Genomic DNA, 1,418 nt, shown 5'->3' with positions numbered 1-1,418 from the left:
AAGTCATGTTAAAAATATTTATCACTAACTTTCCATAACAGTTACTAAATTATAAGCTTCCATGTTGCATTGAATACAAGTGAATATAATATAAGGCTAACATTAATGGTTATCAAGATTAAAACTGCATTATATTTCCCCATTCACTCCAATTTTATATCAATATCTGAACTAAACAAATTTTCCTCTGATGGATAAAAGATCTATTCATTGTCTGGGGACAAGAAAGGGGTAAGCCATTCCTATAATGAATACCTTAGGAATTTCAGATGCACTCACAGAGTTAAGTCATTCATTGCTGCATGGGTGATATGGTGATAGCAGTGCTTGCTTTTGTGCTGATTTAATATGATTGCTTGCTTTTTACTCCTTATACTTGCATATTCATTCATCCTTTCCATTAATAGGATTTTATTTTCAAAACACTGAATGTCACAGGTAACAATTAACACCAAAATTTTCATGAATAAGTATACATTTTTGTGTAATCAAAGGTAAAATTGAATATCCTTTGGTGATTTCATGTAACGTTGTGTATGTACAAAGCTTGATTCATATAATAGCTGCACCCTCTGTTTAAATTACTAAATTCTTACAAATTAACCCATTCTAAAGCATTTTACTTTTCCTAATGCTATCAATAACCACTTTTATAGACATTTTGGTCATTATAGACTATTGCTAAAACAAAAACTTAATCTTGTGTCATATATTTGAAGTAGTCATTGTAAGTGTTGCCATCACTCATGTTATTCTGAAAAATCTAGTATCATGGCCTGTACCATGAACATTTCTATGAAAGTCACATTCCATGTATGCTTTTTCAGATTGGTCTTTATTAGAAAATGCTTGGGTAATAACTGAGGGACTGATTAACCAGTAACTCAGTATGCTTGTTGCTTGCTTACTGTAGCAGTTATGTTTTGTTATTTTAAGTATAAGTATTTCAGTTGTCATATGTTTTCCTCTTCAGTATATAATCAAGTTACAAATGTATTGTATATCCTCATTGATTGATTGATCTAAGTAGGGTAGTAGTTGTAAGTGGTGGCAAGAAAATGTGTGAAATGATAAGATCAAATCAAAGAAGAATTTCTCATTCTGCTTTTTACTAACAGCCAGTTAGGATATAAACAGACTAATTAATCAGTGTATATAATGCTTTTGACTGCTGAATTTATCTGAAGATGAGGTTTATTCTTTTGCAGCAGATTCCAAATCTTATTAAACCTTACAATATCTTTAGAGAGATTGGTGTAGTAAGTGGTACAAACTGAAAAGAAAAGAAAAGTAAATTTTTTTGTGAGGGTAATGGTCGGGCCATAACCCTAATAATGTATTTTGTATCAGTAGGTAATTGCTGTTCCTGTTTCATTTAGTATTTAATAAAATCAAGTGCCATCGAAGCAGGGGAGTTT

General features: G+C 31.0%; 1 protein-coding gene across 8 annotated transcripts in view; it reads left to right on the top strand.

The window, feature by feature from the left end:
• Nucleotides 1–1,418, top strand: part of LOC119593490 (gelsolin, cytoplasmic-like) — a 58,995-nt gene that overhangs the window by 56,909 nt on the left and 668 nt on the right. The window lies entirely within an intron of this gene.

This window comes from Penaeus monodon, chromosome 32 (assembly GCF_015228065.2).
Source record: "Penaeus monodon isolate SGIC_2016 chromosome 32, NSTDA_Pmon_1, whole genome shotgun sequence".
Lineage (NCBI taxonomy): Eukaryota > Metazoa > Arthropoda > Malacostraca > Decapoda > Penaeidae > Penaeus > Penaeus monodon.
This window is presented reverse-complemented; position numbering and strand designations above follow the sequence as displayed.